The 18425-nt window shown below is 43.6% G+C and overlaps 1 protein-coding gene across 2 annotated transcripts in view; it reads left to right on the plus strand.

Moving 5' to 3' along the window:
• The first annotated feature begins 444 nt into the window (after positions 1-444).
• PPM1A (protein phosphatase, Mg2+/Mn2+ dependent 1A) overlaps positions 445-18425 on the plus strand; it is a 203148-nt gene continuing 185167 nt past the window's right edge. For both annotated transcript variants that reach the window (XM_030214789.1, XM_030214787.1), the window contains exon 1: positions 445-541. The gene's annotated coding sequence lies outside the window, so the exon portion shown is untranslated. The remainder of the gene's footprint in view (positions 542-18425) is intronic.

An 18425-nucleotide genomic window follows, 5' to 3' on the forward strand; every position in this document is an offset into this window, starting at 1 on the left:
AAACCCCGAGTGCAATACCGGAAGACCTTACTAGGAGACGCTTCACAAACTGGTGATGCCTTTTTACTAGACACGGGTAAGGCCTATGGCGAACGGCTCTGGACGAAACGGGAGCTCTCTCCTCTCCTTAGGAATTTTCAAGGACAGGTGACGGGTCTTGTGCTGTTCCTCCAGGCAGCTCCCGGAGAGCCCCATCACTGGGATGTGAACGAAACCATTCCAAGTACGGAAAAAAAGGAAAACAAAAGACACATAACTATTCAATAACCCACGGGCAACGCTTTCAGTAGGTTTCAGATCTCCCCCAGGCCCTAACCAGCCCCCACGCTACAGTTTTCTTTCTCCGGCGCCCGCCACCATCTCTGACGCAAGCAACGTCTCTTTTCCTTCGGCCGCGCGCCGCCCCGCCGGAAATAGGAAGTCGCATCATTGGAGGGGGCGGGACGCGGCCGAGGGAAAGACGTTGCGTCAGAGGTGGCGGGACGCCGGAGAAGGAAAACTGCGGGGCCGGTGACGGGCTACCCGAAAGATAAGTTTGAAGGTGGGACTGGGGTTGGGGAATTGGAGAATGAAAGACAGGTGCTGTGCCGTGACAGGGAGACGGTGGTAGACCGCGGGGGAGGGGAGAGGAGAGGAGAGGAGAGGCTCCCCGGTCCCGTGAGAGTGGGAAGGCTGCCTAATGCGTATGACTTGGTATCTCGGCATTGTGGGCTGGAGTTGATAGGCGGGTGGGCAGAGCCGAATAATGGAGGCCGCTGAGAGCCGCGCAGGGCCCAAGGCCTGGTCGGGAGCGCGGTGAGGGGCGGACGGGCATGAGAGCTGGGGAACAAATAGCGCCAGAGTGCTGAAGACTTCTGAAAAGCAAGAAATCGGAGACGCGGTGACCTTTTAGAATTTTCCTTGGCGGAAATTTTGAGAGCAGTTGAAGTTACTCTATAAACGATGTATAATAATTTAAAAAAATTACTAAGTTTAACAGGGCGTGTGTGAATTTAGATTACAGTGGGAAAAGCGTGACAGTTCTACATAATCTTATATGTTTTATGTTTAGAGTAAAGGAGACAATTCTATATGGTTTATTTTTAAAAATTATTTTTAACATTGTAATCAGATAAACTGCTGGTACCAAATTGTCCAGATCTAGGAGAGAGTGTTTGTTTTGTTTTTCTAATCATCCTGGGTTATGGAACGTGCCGCACTGATTCCAATGGGTAGAATCACAAGGACTACACTACACATTTTCTGTGTTGCTTTGGGATGTAAGTTCAGAAGTAGGACTAATCAAAAAGTCTCCTGGAACTGGACAGCTTGGAAGCTCAACTCATAATCAGTTGTGCTTGTGTGTGTGTGTGTATATATATATATATATGTATATATACAGTGGGGGAAATAAGTATTTGATCCCTTGCTGATTTTGTAAGTTTGCCCACTGACAAAGACATGAGCAGCCCATAATTGAAGGGTAGGTTATTGGTAACAGTGAGAGATAGCACATCACAAATTAAATCCGGAAAATCACATTGTGGAAAGTATATGAATTTATTTGCATTCTGCAGAGGGAAATAAGTATTTGATCCCCCACCAACCAGTAAGAGATCTGGCCCCTACAGACCAGGTAGATGCTCCAAATCAACTCGTTACCTGCATGACAGACAGCTGTCGGCAATGGTCACCTGTATGAAAGACACCTGTCCACAGACTCAGTGAATCAGTCAGACTCTAACCTCTACAAAATGGCCAAGAGCAAGGAGCTGTCTAAGGATGTCAGGGACAAGATCATACACCTGCACAAGGCTGGAATGGGCTACAAAACCATCAGTAAGACGCTGGGCGAGAAGGAGACAACTGTTGGTGCCATAGTAAGAAAATGGAAGAAGTACAAAATGACTGTCAATCGACAAAGATCTGGGGCTCCACGCAAAATCTCACCTCGTGGGGTATCCTTGATCATGAGGAAGGTTAGAAATCAGCCTACAACTACAAGGGGGGAACTTGTCAATGATCTCAAGGCAGCTGGGACCACTGTCACCACGAAAACCATTGGTAACACATTACGACATAACGGATTGCAATCCTGCAGTGCCCGCAAGGTCCCCCTGCTCCGGAAGGCACATGTGACGGCCCGTCTGAAGTTTGCCAGTGAACACCTGGATGATGCCGAGAGTGATTGGGAGAAGGTGCTGTGGTCAGATGAGACAAAAATTGAGCTCTTTGGCATGAACTCAACTCGCCGTGTTTGGAGGAAGAGAAATGCTGCCTATGACCCAAAGAACACCGTCCCCACTGTCAAGCATGGAGGTGGAAATGTTATGTTTTGGGGGTGTTTCTCTGCTAAGGGCACAGGACTACTTCACCGCATCAATGGGAGAATGGATGGGGCCATGTACCGTACAATTCTGAGTGACAACCTCCTTCCCTCCGCCAGGGCCTTAAAAATGGGTCGTGGCTGGGTCTTCCAGCACGACAATGACCCAAAACATACAGCCAAGGCAACAAAGGAGTGGCTCAGGAAGAAGCACATTAGGGTCATGGAGTGGCCTAGCCAGTCACCAGACCTTAATCCCATTGAAAACTTATGGAGGGAGCTGAAGCTGCGAGTTGCCAAGCGACAGCCCAGAACTCTTAATGATTTAGAGATGATCTGCAAAGAGGAGTGGACCAAAATTCCTCCTGACATGTGTGCAAACCTCATCATCAACTACAGAAGACGTCTGACCGCTGTGCTTGCCAACAAGGGTTTTGCCACCAAGTATTAGGTCTTGTTTGCCAGAGGGATTAAATACTTATTTCCCTCTGCAGAATGCAAATAAATTCATATACTTTCCACAATGTGATTTTCCGGATTTAATTTGTGATGTGCTATCTCTCACTGTTACCAATAACCTACCCTTCAATTATGGGCTGCTCATGTCTTTGTCAGTGGGCAAACTTACAAAATCAGCAAGGGATCAAATACTTATTTCCCCCACTGTATATATATATATATATATATATATATATATATAAGAGAGAGAGCTGAACAAAGTTACTTAGGATCTTAGAGCTACAGTTGTAATGACTGGATTTTTTATTCATTTATTAACATTTATAAATTACAGATTCATATGGTAAAGATGATGCTCAGCAAGTTGTTTAATGCAGTAGCAGGGAAGGAGCAGATGACAGACTATAAGTGGGGCAAAGGGAGAGAAATTGCTTTCTATTTAATGGAGAGAGACTTTAGGCTGTGGTTGATGGGGCAATTGGAGAGAAGCCAAAGATGCAGCTACTAAGGGGTCGGTGGGATCTACCCCCAAAAGCTGCAGCCTTAGTCGCTCTCCATCTGCTCCCAGTAGCTGCACATCTAACCCCTCCCTAGTGCTAGTCCCATTCATTCCCAGCAAACACGGCCACTGTTCATCGCCTATGTAGGTACCCCAGCAGCAGCCCTGGCTCACATCCCCATCAACAGCAGTAGCTTCTGAATCTTGCCTTTTACCACCAGCCCCCCCCCCCCCCCCCAAGAAAAAACAGTAGCTTTTCTCAATCTACCCCCCCCCCCCCAAAAAAAAAAACAGATTCGTAAACATTTTTAATTTATCCTACCAACGGAGCTCCTGGAGACTCGCCTCCTCAGCAACAGTACTCCTTAAGGGCTGTGTCTGCTGTTGCTACCGCTCCAGGTATCCTGATTGAGATGGCTCCATGTGGGCTTCCTTTCCAGGGTGGATACCTCTACATTTCTCTCTCTGCCCCCCACCCCAGCATGCACACCCTCATAGCTGTCAGTCAAGCTCATTTTCAAAGCACTTAGCCTCCCAAAGTTCCATAGAAACCTATGGAACTTAGCCTCCCAAAGTGCTTTGAAAATATGCCTATTTGCCTTCCCCAGCGCATACATGCAAACACCCACCTTCCTCCCTATAGCGCTCTCTCTGTGCCTCTCCTCAGCACACACGCACACCCTCACCCAATAGCGCCTTCTCTCTTTCTGCCTCCCCCTAGCTAACTTTTCAGAATGATTGGAGGTGTTAAGCCCATCACAAATTATACCTCTTTTGACAAAGTGAAGACATTTGCTCAAGCATCCACAGAGCTGGTACCTGTGCACATGTGCAGACACCCCCATATCTCTCTGCCACTCTCCCAGCACCCCCACCCATAGATCTGTGTCAATCATCACCCCAAATACCCTCCTGTGGCATACAACCCCCCCCCCCCCCCCCCGTAGCTGTCTCCCAATGATCACCCCTCAAACTGAATTCTCAGTACTTTTCTCCAGCTTTTTGTCTTCTCCACCTGCACATCCCTCCCTAGCTTCTGCACCACAGCACACTTAAACCAGTTCGCACTCCCCCCTTGGCTTTCCTTCTCCTTCCAGCAGCATAGACACCTAATTTGCGCTCTCCCCACCCCCAGCAATACTAGAGACACAGAAACGGAAATTCAGTATATCGGGGATATACACTCCCAAAGCTGACATGGTCCATTTGATAAATATTTTTTTGTACCTTTGTAGTCTGAGCATTTAATTTTTCCATTTGATTTTGGTTTGTCCCTATTCTGCTTTTCTCTCTTTATCCTGCCTTTCCAGGGTCTCCTGTCTATTTCACATTTCTTCTGTCTCCATGTCTGCCATCTGTCTTCTCTCTGTGTCCCTAGCTATCCTGTCCAGCATCTGTCCTCTTTGTCCTTGTTCCCCCTCGTGTTCAGCATTTTTTTTTTGTTACATTTGTACCCCGCGCTTTCCCACTCATGGCAGGCTCAATGCGGCTTACATGGGTCGATGGAGGGTTAAGTGACTTGCCCAGAGTCACAAGGAGCTGCCTGTGCCTGAAGTGGGAATCAAACTCAGTTCCTCAGGACCAAAGTCCACCACCCTAACCACTAGGCCACTCCTCCACTCAGCATTTGCCTTCTTAGTGTCCTTATCCTCTTATATTCAGCATTGCCCCCCCCCCCCCTGTGTCCCTATCCTTCTCTCTGTGATCAACAGTGGCCCTCTGTGTTCCTATCCCACCCTTTTTCCAGCATTGCCCAGTATCCCTGTCTTTATTCTTACTCCATGCCCAGCATCTCTTATCTGTACCCTGTCCTTTCCCTCTTTTCCCTTCCTCCCACACCCCTGGTCCTGCATCTCTCCCTGTCTCTCCACTACCCTCCTTGTGTTCTGGCATCACTCTCTGTGTCTGTGGGTCCAGCATCTCTCCTCCTTTGTTCCACCCACAAACCCAGTCTCTGTCTGCCCTCCACCGGTCTGAGCTCTCTTTCTTCCTTCTTGTGCTGGATCTGCCAGGAAGGCGAGCACATCTCCATGTCCCTCCATCCCACCCCCTCTGGTCCAGCACATCTGTCTCCTTCCAGCATTTCTCCATCATCCTAACAACATGAGTAGCCATACTGAGTCAGATCAGTGGTCCATCTAGCCCAGTATCCTGTTTTCCAAACAGTGGCCAGGTCACAAGTACCAGGCAGAAATCCAATTAGCAGCAACATTCCATACTACCAATCCAGGGGCAAACAGTTGCTTCCCCATCTCAATAGCAGACTATGAACTTCTCCTCCAGGAATGTTTCCAAACCTTTTTTAAACCCAGATACGCTAACCACTGTTAATACATCCTTTGACAAAGAGTTCTAGAACTTAATTATTCGTTGAGTGAAAAAGTTTTTCCTTCTATTTTTGTTAAAAGTATTTCCGTGTAACTTCCTCAAATGTCCCCTAGTCTTTGTGCTTTTGGAACGAGTAAAAAAAAAATTGATATACTTCTACTTGTGCTACACCACTCAGCATTTTGTAGACCTCAATCGTATTTTTCCTCATCTGTCTCTTTTCCAAGCTGGAGCCTTAACTTCTTTAGCCTTTCCTCATAGGAGAGGAGTTCCATCCCCTTTATCATTTTGGTCACTCTTCTTTGAACCTTTTCTAATTCTTCTATATCTTTTTTGAGATATGGTGACCAGAACTGAATGCGATACTCAAGGTGCGGTTGCACCATGGAGTGATACATAGTATAGTATCACCATGGAGTGAGTATAGTATTTCCAGGCTTATTCACCATCCCTTTCCTAATCATTCCTAGCATCCTGTTTTCTTTTTTGGCCACTGCCGCACACTGAGCAGAAGATTTCAGCGTATTATCTACAATAATACCTTGATCTTTTTCTTGAGTGCTGACCCCCCAAGGTGGACCCTAGCATCAGGTAACTATGATTCGAATTATTCTTTCCAATGTGAATCACCTTGCATTTGTCCACATTACATTTCATCTACTATTTGAATGCCCAGTCTTCGATTTCCTAAGGTCTTCCTGCAATATTTCACACTCCGCACATGTTAACAACCTTGAATAGTTTTGTATCTGCAAATTTAATTACTCGTTCTGATTTCCATATCATTTATAAATATGTTAAATAGCTCTGGTCCCAATACAGATCCCTGCAGCATTCCACTGTTCATCCTTCTTCTTTGAGAGAAATGACCATTTAACCCTACCCTCTGTTTTCTGTCCAATAATTTTTATTTATTTTTTTTATTTTGTTACATTTGTACACCGTGCTTTCCCACTCATGGCAGGCTCAATGCGGCTTACATGGGGCAATGGAGGGTTAAGTGACTTGCCCAGAGTCACAAGGAGCTGCCTGTGCCTGAAGTGGGAATCGAACTCAGTTCCTCAGTTCCCCAGGACCAAAGTCCACCACCCTAACCACTAGGCCACTCCTCCACTCCAATTCCTAATCCACACCAGAACCTTGCCTCCTATCCCATGACTCTTTAATTTTCTCAGGAGTCTCTCATGAGAAACTTTATTAAAAGCTTCTGAAAATTTAGATACATGAACCGGCTTGCCTTTATCCACATGTTTATTTGAGCCTTCAAAGAAATGAATCAAATTGGTGAGTCACGACTTTCCTCGGCTGAATCCATGCAGACTCTATCCCATTAAACCATGTTTACATATTACTAACAGCAGGTCAGCAATTTCATGATTGACCCCTTCCCCACCCCCCCCCCCCCCCGGTCCAGCACCTCTACTACTACTATTTAGCATTTCTATAGCGCTACAAGGCGTACGCAGCGCTGCACAAACATAGAAGAAAGTCCCTGCTCAAAGAGCTTACAATCTAATAGACAAAAAATAAATAAAGTAAGCAAATCAAATCAATTAATGTGAACGGGAAGGAAGAGAAGAGGGTAGGTGGAGGCGAGTGGTTACGAGTCAAAAGCAATGTTAAAGAGGTGGGCTTTCAGTCTAGATTTAAAGGTGGCCAAGGATGGGGCAAGACGTAGGGGCTCAGGAAGTTTATTCCAGCTCCTTCCATCCCGGGGTCCAGTACATGTCCATCTCGCTCAAGCTCCCTCATCCCAGGGTCCAGCATATTTTGCTCTCCTTCCATTCCTCCCTCACATTGGGTCCATCATAGCTTTCTCCCTCTCTCTACCTCCAGCCTCCCAATTCATCCCCCCTGAAGCTTACCTTGATCGCCAGCAGCGGCAGTCATCAAGACACACTATTCTGGCCTGCCTTGTGCTAACCCAAAATGTCACAGGATGCTAAATATGAATAATTAAATCATGTATGATATATAATGTAAGTACAATATTCATAATAAATACAAAACAAAAAGGAAATGTTACAAGGAGTAAACAGATGTCATGCAAATATTTATTATATAGCAACACTATACACACTAATAATCCCCATATATATATATATGAACCGTGTGTATAGAAAGCTGGAATAATGTCCACTAATATGTCCAATAATGAACTACAATCTGTACAACAAATCAGCTCTAAACACTTCTTCACCTTGAAGTTCTCAAGGTGATAGAACTCAGGACTTGTTGAAAATGAAATAGCTGTCCAGTGAAGAATATCAATGTTCCAGTCAAACTTTAGAACACTACTGCTGGTGTTTGGTGCTCTTCCAAAAAAATCTCACCTTAGTGGCAAAATCACTGAACATACTGAAATTGTTGTGAGAACACAAGCACAAAAGGCTCCAGCTTCCATAGTTTTCAAAAACTCTGTAATCATTCAATACTCGATGTGAATTGCTGAATAAACTTAATGGCGCAAGTATACAAATCCAGCGCGTTACCGTGACTCTGGCTGAGTTTAGCTTCAAGGTTTATCAAAAGGAACGCTGTAAAAACATTTGCAAGACATCAAATTGTCCCCTGTTGCACTATCCCTCCCCTTAAATACAACCCACAAAATAAATATAAAAATTGTACCTTGCTACTCCATATGCACTTTTTATGTTTAATTCTCTTTATTGCTGACGATATACATCACTCCATAATACAGTGCTCGCATCATGACAGAACATAATATCAGACAGCATTGTTTTTAATTAACATTTGCTTGAACTTCTCTGTCAACTGAACTTCTCCCTGTTTCTTCACCCCCCCCCCTTTTCAACTTATCTCTCCCCCACCTTCCCCCCCCCCCCTCTTTTTTTTTTTTGTTCCTGTCTCAATGGAAATCCATATTCCTTACATCAGTCGCACATCCTTAAATAAGCTATGCACTTTTTAAATCATAAGCCACACTGAGCCTGCAAATAGGTGGGAAAATGTGGGATACAAATGCAGCAAATAAATAACTATCAAGTTGTTTAGGCAGCTGTGAAGCCTACACAAGAAACCAGTTGAGAATGCATCTCACCTCATGGCGGTGAGCCGAAGCTGTTCAGCCCTGAGGTTCTAATGCCTACATCAAATTCACCTGTTATCAGTCACTCATTCCCATTCAATATCTTTATTCAATCCCCCTGGCTGTGTAGGGTTCCACAAATATATAAAACGCTACTCCTTATAAATCAATCTATCAAGGTTCACTTTTCCCTGAATTTGAACCTTTAACAGCACCAGAAATTTCAACTCGGCAATTGAATGATTATGTTCCTTCCAATGCGCTGTTAAAGGTGCATCCTTCTTATTGGTCTTATTACTGCTGGTATTTCCCCAATTCACGTCTTCACTTTTCTAGTAGTTTGACCAATATAGTAAAGTCCACAGGGGCAGATGATACAATAAACAACCCCGGCAGAATTACAATCAGTCCGAGAATGTAAATAAAATAATTTGCATGACTGGGGTATCTTTATTGTTGCTGTTTCAAAAGCATACTGACATTATAATCAAGCTCCACATTTAATGTGACCCGTATCAGCAGACTGGAAAGTTTTGGGATTAGGTAAAAGTTCCCCCAGGTTTTTCCCCCTACAATAAGCGAATGTGGGGTAATCCTTCAAATAACAATGAATACCAAGAACATACCAGTGTGTTTTTTTATGACCCAGCTAATCTTAAAGGCTGCTGAAGAATAAGACAGCACTCACACCAACGCATCTGAACTTTCACGTGAAGTAGAATATAAAAGCCACTGCCTGTCGGCATACAATGCTCTTTTACATGCTTTTTTGACAATGGATTTAGAGTATCCGCGCTGGTAAAATCTATAAAACAGAACATTAGCCAGTGCCTTAATTGTTCTATAGTGGAACACAAACGTTTCAGCTGGAGGAATTGACCCATAGGAACACTGTCCCGCAACTGTTTAGGATGAAAAATGGCATAATGTAACACCATATTTTTGTCTGTGGATTTACGAAATACGGAGGTATTGAATGCACCCTGATCATTCAAAAAATGGTAACATCCAAAAAATGTATCTTCTTATCTCTTTGGACAGTGAATTGAATATGCTGATTCACATTACTTAATATAGGTTACAAATTTCCTGAGTTGCTTCCCTGAACCTCCCCAAATCATTATGACATCATCAATAAATCTCTTCCACAAGATCAAATGCGAATCAAACCAAAATGTATGTACAAATAATTCGTCTGCTAAGTCTGCCCGTGAGGAAGTAAGAAATTACCTCACAGAAGCCAGGATTGTGCAGAGGGAAGGCCCTGATGCCAGTCAGAGCAGCGTGTCTTGATAGCTGCTGACGCTGGGGATCGAGGTAAGCTGGGGGGGGGGAGGGAGGAAGCGTGAGAGAGATGCTGGATTTGGGAGGCTGGAGGTAGGAAGAGTACTCTCTTATTTGTGCAGTGTAGGCAGGGACAAACACAGTATCTTCAGGGAGCAAAACCTAGGTACCAGGTCTGATTTTTTTTTTTTTTTTTAAGGCAAGGGTTTGTCAAGCCCTATATATATATATGCTCTCTTCGTTGAGATTAATAAATTCTCCAAGACTCATTGTAAATTGGACATCTGCCCTAGTCACCTATTAAAATCCGCCCCCCACCGCTTCACAACAGATCTCACATCCCACTTAAACTACATGCTTCATCATGGTCTCTTCCCTAAGGAAAACGGCAATATCCTACTCACCCCAATACCAAAAGATACCAAGAAAAAAAACAAATGATATCACTAACTACCGCCCAGTAGCATGAATCCCACTAGTAGTCAAACTGATGGAAAGCATGGTAACTAAACAACTAACTGACTACATAAACAAATTCACAATACTCCATGAATCACAATCAAGTTTCCGCTCCAACCACAGCACCAAAACAGTTCTAATTACTCTATTAGCCAAATTCAAACAAGAGATTGCAACAGGCAAAAGCGTACTCCTACAATTCCACATGTCTAGTGCATTCGACATGGTAAATCACAACATACTACTAAGCATCCTAGAATATTTCGGGATTGGTGGAAGTGTACTTAACTGGATCAAAGGTTTCCTAACCAATAGAACATATCAAGTGAAATCGAACTTGAACATATCACCACCCTGGAAAGCAGACTGTGGAGTACCTCAAGGATCGCTACTATCACCACTCCTTTTCAACTTAAGGATGACCCCCACTAGCCAAGTCCTTATCCAATCAAGGCCTCAACCCTTTCATATACGCAGATGATGTCACAATTTACATCCCATACAAACATGACCTTACAGAAATCACCAAAGAAATCAATCTCAGCCTAAACATCATGAACTCGTGGGCAAATGCATTTCAACTAAAACTTAAATCAGAAAAAACACACTCATCCTCTCATCCCAATATAACACGAACAAACCCACCAACATAACCACCTCAGACTACACCCTCCCCATCTCAGACAGCCTGAAAATTTTTGGTGTCATAATCGACCGAAACCTCACACTAGAGAGCCATGTGCAAACTACAACAAAGAAAATGTTCCACTCAATGTGGAAGCTCAAACGAGTGAAACCTTTTTTCCCCGAGAGAAATATTTCGCAACCTGGTACAATCTTTGGTACTAAGCCATCTAGACTACTGTAATGGTATCTATGCGGGATGCAAAGAACAAATCATAAAGAAACTCCAAACTGCTCAAAACACAGCAGACTTATATTTGGAAAAACGAAACTCGAAAGAGCCAAACCCCTACGAGAAAAACTGCACTGGCTCCCAATCAAAGAACGAATCACATTCAAAATCTGCACCCTGGGTCACAAAATCATTTACGAAGAAGCCCTGGGATACATGACAGACCTCATAGACCTACCAACCAGAAACACATCAAGATCAACACGAACATACCTAAATCTCCATTACCCAAGCTGCAAAGGACTAAAATACAAATCAACCTATGCATCCAGCTTCTCCTATATAAGCACACAACTATGCAACGCATTACCAAAAGCCGTGAAAACAACATGTAACCACCTGAAATTCCGGAAATTACTAAAAACTAGCTTGTTCAAAAAGGCATACCCAAACGATCCAACTTAAATGCCTTAACCCAGCAACACAACAAAACCAAAGCTCATACTGGACATAATGGACATTAACTAACTCTTCTTACGATTCCCCAATGTATTTGTAACACATGAACATTACTTTACCACTACCACACTGTATTTGTTATAACCGCTATTGGCAATCGCCTCTACGGTACCACGTAAGCCACATTGAACCTGCAAATAGGTGGGAAAATGTGGGATACAAATGTAACCAATAAATATATACGTGTCCCAAAATATAGCACTTAACTGGTCACCATGTTATGACAAATTCAGTCACTGGTGAAAAACCCTGTCGTGGCTAAATTCATTAGAAAAAAAGTCTCTGTTCAGTTGCACAGAAAAATAGCAAAGTGGAGTAACACTTATCTTGCATCCCATGTATATTGCAGAATGTACACAGTGAGAGTTACAATGCACAAAGATCCCCTGATGAAGCGGGTGCCTTTTGGTGTCCTGAATGCAAGCTAAGTGGTGCACTGCTCCACTTTGCTATTTTTCTGTGCTGTTGAACAGACGTTTCTAATAAATTTAGCTATTTGAGGTCCATGTGACATCTTAGATCTTTTCTCCTTTTATTGGTAGAACTAGTGAATTGATTCAGTCGGATTTTTTGTTGGGTTTCCATTGAGGTTTTTGTGGACAGTTTTCTTTGCCATTGTTAGTAACCTTATGTGTGTGTGTGTGTGTGTGTGTGTATATATATATTTGGCTTTGTAAAGATCTCCAACATGCGACTGGATGACAGCTGTTTCAAAGTTGACATAGTTTTAAACTTTGACAGAAACAAAGCATACAGTGTATGTGGCTAGAACATATTAGTTTGGTACTCATTTGAAATAGGTTATGTAACTTTCAGTGGGCAAGTTTGTGACTTATTGGAATTGAAGCTGTTAATTGAGTTCTAAAACTCATGTTGAGAGGACTCATTCTTTAGGTCACGTTTGTATTTATGCTGTTTCTGAAGGCAAGATGAAGAGCAACATCAGAATGCATCTTGAGAGGGGAGGGGGAAGTTTTTGGAGAAATATCAAGCCTTCAGACGACCAGTTGAAAGAGGATGGGATTGAAGCTATTAAAAAAAAAAAAAACAAGATTTGACCAAAACTACCATGTTACTACTAAAAATGTGAAGAGACGTTTTATAGTACTAGTTTTAGTTCATTTTTAGGTGCGTTTCTGCTTGTAATGGTCTTCAGATACCTTTTGGTTCTAGCTGTCTATATTTTTATGGGCTTCAAAATAGGCTATTGCCTCCTTTTCATATCTTTCTGCTCCTAATTTTTCATGGTACTTTATTTCTCCTTTCCCTCTCTCTTACCATTTCATATTTGCAGTGTCTGCATAATTGTTTTAATGCTTTTTTTTTTTTTTTTTTTTTTGCATTACTTGAAAATATAATAAAGTCTGGTGTATAAAAGACTCATGAGAAAAAGCTTTTCTAACCATGGCTTAGATAGCTTCTGCTGACACCAAAGACTGATACAGTTGTTAAAGGAGTGAGAAGTAAAATTGATAGACTTTTTTTTTTTAAACCTTACTTTACATCTGTATGGTCATCTTAATGTTAGAGCTATGGGTTTCATATGCTACTATCTAGTTCACATGTTGAGGTTGTCTACTCCTGAGCTAATAGATTTATACATGTAATGCTCATTGAATAATGGCATTACAGTACTATCTTGAAGTTTTTTTCTTCTGTCAAATCAAGCTGAATCTTGCGTTGTCTAAGGTCAAGTTTGAATAACTTTAATATTGCTTCTGAGTTGTGAACCTTTCATTTAAAGAATTACAAAGTTATTTCTTAGCTTATACTCCCAGATTTCTCTAAATTTTAAATTTTACTGATCTGAGTATATTGCTGTATGGTTTTATAAAACTGTAGAGGTCAGAACAAAAGGCCGTTTTGCCTTCTGAGTTATTCTGGTCCTTGCTGCTAAGGATATAGCTACCAGGCACAGAAGCTTGACTGCTTTTAGAATATGGCTTCTTTTCTTTCTTTCTTTTTGGTTTCTCATAATTTCTAGGCTAAGTACATTTCTAAACCCTTAACCCCTATAACAGTCCAAATAGCCACCAAAGTTTTATGAATTAATTGGCCAAACACTAGTCACTTGAGGTCCCCTGGCCTTGCCAAACAGTATTCATCCGCCACCAAACTATTGTCACTGACATAGGTTTCTGGGGAGATATGGGTCTATTGGTGCCAACCCTGTTCCCTCATCCCTTGCTGTGGCACTAGGTTTACTCAACTGTTGAACTCCTTTACTGCTATTGTCTTTCATATTTTGTCCAAGGTGGTCAGATTCATTCTCATTACTGGTACATACTTTATTTCGGGTTTTGTCATCTTCCTTTTAGATTTTACTTAATTCATCATTCACATCCTATTCCTTTTCTAAGGATTAAAAATCGTAAAGGCTGTTGTCCAAAAACATCTGCTGATTGATTGGGTTTTAACCATAGGTTTTTTTTAGGGATAAGTATTTATTTGCATAAATTTGGTTGTTTATAAGAATGTACATACAAAATTGAATCATTAATCTGTACAGTTAATTGATATGTGTTTAAAATGTTCCAGTAGGTTTACAATTTTGACAAGCACTGTGTTGCATAATCTTTTTCTGGCCATGACCCCAAAATAGCAGCCAAATAAAACTGTGACCCTCCCCCCAGAGGTGCAGAATAATGATCCACCTGTGGACAGCCCACCCAATTCATGATCCCAAATGTGAATTTTGTGACCACATTTGTGACCCAAGTTTGGGAAGCTCTAATGTAGGTGTGAAAGGAACAAAAAAGAAATCAATTATCTGGGAAAAGCCCAAAATGAACTGTAGATTTTTGCCATGGTTATCAACCGCCCCCAGATAACCTGAGAACTTATACAAAAAGAACTTAGAAGATCAGATTGTTGAAACAAGTCTTAATTAGTTTATTATTTTAAAAATGCACTCTTGCAAGAATGGGTGTCTCAGAAAGCAGGCAGGCACACCCCTCCTCACTGTTTACAAGTTATATATTCTTTCTTTTTGGTTACATTGTGTCTGCCCCTAAGTTTCTCACTGGATATTGATCACATTTATCCCTCCCACTACATCATTGCTGATTATCATTTGACAGTCCCTTCTGAAAAATTTCCATCGACCAAGCCTGAGCCTCTATCCATTGTTAGTCATTCTGCTTGGTTTGCATTTTCTTATCTTCAAACCTTTATGTGAGAGTTCTGCATTAGCAGTTTCACACATGGCATGCTTCACCTTCCCCCATTCTTCTTTTCCCTTTTGTTAGAAATAGCTTCATAGTGTAATGGTCTCATGCCTAGCTACATTTTTATTCCAGCTAAAAGGCCCGTCTTTGATACTTCCATGCATCTCAGTGGCCTGGTCCTCTCACCCCCCCTTTCTCTCCCCTCCTGTTTGTTCAGAAGAGATTTACAGCAACCAGCATATGAGTTGCAGTAATCTAATTGACTCAGAATTAGTGATTGTGTCATTTGAACTGAGAATATTCAAAACAACTGTGAATTCTTCTTAAACGTCTTAAACATAAAACCCCCCATTTCCATTACGTTCCACAGATCAATCCAGAGACAAGTGGGTTGGGTTATGTCCTTCTACCAGCAGGTGTTGGTAGAGTATGCCAGAGCTTTTCCATAAAAGATGCTGTACAGCAGCCTCTCTGTTCAGTTCTGTTTGGTGCTTGCTCCTTGCCTCAGACTTAGTTAAACTGGGGGTCTTGACAAGACTGTTCCCTTACCCACCTGTATGGTCTTCCTGTATGTCTGCACTGTTAACCAGACACATGTAAATTGGGCTGCCTTTCCTCTTTGGGGGAAAAAAAAACAGTTGAGTGGGTCCTGCTGTGAGCAGAAGGCAATTTTGCACCATTTCTTCATTTGATCTGTCTCTATCTGCAATTGTCTTCTGTCCATGTAAATGCTTGTCTGTATTTTTATTCAGTCTCCAGAGAAGGTCTGTGTGCTGCTTTATACAGTATGTGCTTTTGCACCATTTCTTCGGTAGCTCTGCCTCTCTGTACAACGTGATTTGCACCTGTCAATGTTTCCCTGCATGTGCCTTCTTGTCGTCTGCTGGCTGCTGCTAATAGCGCTATCAGGGCTCTCCCCTGATTGTTTGTTGGCAGTCTCTGGCTCTCCGTCTGCTGCTTTGGCCCAGGTTGCCTTCCTGTGTTGGTTGATGGGGACATCGACAGAGTTTTTGGCGGGCTCTGCATCAGTCTCGCACCCACCGTCTTGGCATGATAGCCTTTTCAGAGTGCACGTCTCTGCTCAGCTTTAATTAGGTGTTGCAGATAGGCCTAGTGAGCACGGCAGGACAGGTTTTGTGGCTGCCTTTTACAGCATGTATCTGCCCAACCTCAGCGGCACACAGGGCGCAGATGCGGGGGTCTTACTGTCTGCTCTTCTTTTCAGGAATTGTGCTTTGATTCGGCTTCACGGCCTGCTTATTCACATGCGGTGTCAACAGCTTGTGGCCTCTTTGGTGGCTCCCTTTCATGTGCCTTTTTTGAGGGTTCTTTTCCTCATGGCTTTTGTTAAAGTAAAAAAAAAATTTACAAAATTATAATAATAAGCCCCTTCACAGGCGAACAAATGAGGCTTTGAAACTACTTGCAATGATGCTATTAAGGTTGCTCTGCCTCCTATTGGTATTCAGGACACTGCCCTTTCAGGTTGCTGTTTCTAAGTCTCCTTCGGCTGTCTGGACTGACTAGCCTTCTAGCCTTTTTGGTTATTGGCTGTTTCTGTCCTGTTTCGGCAGAAGTGCCTGCCCTTGAGGGCTTACGGGTGCGGCTGGTAGGTCACAGCCTAAAGTTTCATGCGTATTGCAGTGGTTTTGGTCGGTTCGGAAAACACACAAAAAGGAAATGCTGTTCAATATCTGGCAAACCCTGTGGCTGGAGGGGCTCTGTCTCCTCCTTCCTGATTTCCTAAAGCCCTCCTGGGTTTTGATTTGCTCTTTCTTGGATGTTTCTGGTCTGTGACTTTTTGGCTGGGCTCTCTGCTGGGCCTATTTTTTCCCCCTTCCTTCCCAGGCTTTGTTTTCGCTGAAGTTCGAGCACAGAACACAGAAGCCCTTTCCAGTTCTCTAGGGAAGTAGATCGGCCTTCCTTAGTGCTACTGGGGTCCGGTATCTCCAGTTCCATGGGCTTTTTACTCTATTGCTCTATTTTTACTGGTTCTCAGTCGGGGCTGTTGGTGGTGGACATTGTCACTTTTTGTCGGCTCTGTTGACTCTATCTCCTTTGCCAGTCTTTACCAGAGTCACAACTTTTTGGAAGCTCCCTGTTCTGGCTCCTCTGTAGACCTTTTCTCTTGTGGAGGTTTGCTGCTCACAGTCTCTGGGGAGTTTCTGGTTAGCCCTGTCTCCTCTGAAGGTGCTCACCGGTCATTCTGTCTCCTTTACAGGTTCTCACGCCTCTGGGGATTCTCGGGTACCTGTTCAGTTTCTCTGGGCTGCCTAGGGTGCCTGTTGGGGCTCACTATCCCTTCTGGTGCCTGTCGGGGCTCACTGTCCCCTCTGGTGCTTCTCATGCCCTTTTCTCCACTTTGGTGGTTCTTGGTTCACATTTGCACCTGGGGAAGTTCTCTGTGGCCAGCAGTTATGGAGGTTCTGCCTTCATCTGTCATTGGTGGCCTTTCGCTTGTCTCTCTGTGAGGCTGGTTCCTGCTTCTGTCATGCTTTTCTAGCTGGCCTTCCATGTGTGTCTTTGTGATGCTGGTTCCTGTGGCTCTGTCTTCCTTCTCTCTTCTTGGTTGGTGGCGGAGCTTCTTAACTGTTTCCTGTGAGGGAGGTTTGCAGTGGCTTTGGGCCGCTATGTGGTTTCGACAGCACCTGGTTTCTTGGCTGGGGTGTTTATGGGCAGCCAGTGTTGGTTATGTGCTCTCTTCCTTCTGCTGTTCGCTTTAGTCCTCCCAGCTTAGTAGGGCTGGCATCCAGCTTGGAGCTTCATCTACTCTTTCTGGCAGGATGGTGCTCCTGATGGCTAATTTAGGGACTCCACAATGGCTTTATTACTGCAGAACATGGCAGCTGTCTTCAGCTCTGCTACTTTGGTGCCGGAGTTCACACTTAGTAGAGGTTTTGGTTTGGCACCCACACTTTTGGTGCTTTCTATGCCACTGCAGTTTCTGGGCTATAGCCAGTGGGACTAGTGGCCTAGGTGCAGGGGGCAGTGGTTCCTACCCAGGGGTTGATCTGTGGTAGACTTGCTTGGTGGTTTCTTCCGGGCTGGTTCTCTTTGGTTGTCTTACAAGGACTTGGGCGCTCAGCTCCTTCACTGGTGGCTGAAGGGATCAACTTGGTTGTCAGGCTCCACAATTCTTGCCCTGGATCACGAGCCTTACCTGCTTTGCAGCTGGCAGTTTGTCAGATGCAGCACTGAGGACTTCAGCTCCTTCCTATTCCCTTTCCCTTGTCCTGCCCTTGGGTCGATTGTGCCTGGGTTTCAGCTAGTAGTCAGTTCCTTGAAAAAAAAAGGAGCTCGTTGCCATGGTTCTGGTATTGACATTGGGGCATGGCTCGCAATCCTACCTCTTTTTCGTAGTGGACCTTGTCTTCTGTGGGATTGGGGGGGGGGGGTGGATGGTTGGGGCACCCTGTTGCTCTTCTTCCAGCCAGACTATGTAGCATGGCTATAGTGCTCTGCTCTAGGGTGCGGGTACTAAGTACTCTCTGTACCTTGCT

Source organism: Microcaecilia unicolor, chromosome 9 (genome assembly GCF_901765095.1).
Source record: "Microcaecilia unicolor chromosome 9, aMicUni1.1, whole genome shotgun sequence".
Classification (NCBI taxonomy): domain Eukaryota; kingdom Metazoa; phylum Chordata; class Amphibia; order Gymnophiona; family Siphonopidae; genus Microcaecilia; species Microcaecilia unicolor.